The sequence below is a fragment of the Corvus brachyrhynchos genome, unplaced genomic scaffold (genome assembly GCF_000691975.1).
Source record: "Corvus brachyrhynchos isolate BGI_N302 unplaced genomic scaffold, ASM69197v1 scaffold219, whole genome shotgun sequence".
Taxonomy (NCBI): domain Eukaryota; kingdom Metazoa; phylum Chordata; class Aves; order Passeriformes; family Corvidae; genus Corvus; species Corvus brachyrhynchos.
Window position 1 is genome coordinate 300,578 of NW_008240034.1, and position 205 is coordinate 300,782.

Here is a 205-nt window from a genome sequence, read left to right on the forward strand (position 1 = left end):
AGCCCCCCCAGCCTGGCTCCAGAGCAGAGGGGCTCCAGCCCTGCGAGCATTCCCGTGGCTTTCTCTGGACTTTCTCCAGCAGCTCCACGTCCTTCTGTCGCAGCCCCAGCACGGGGCTCGGTCCGTTTGTCCCTGGGTGGCGATTTGATGTCACAGGGCGCTGCTGCAGCCTCTCCCCTCACTCCCCGCGTCCCCCCGCGCTCCG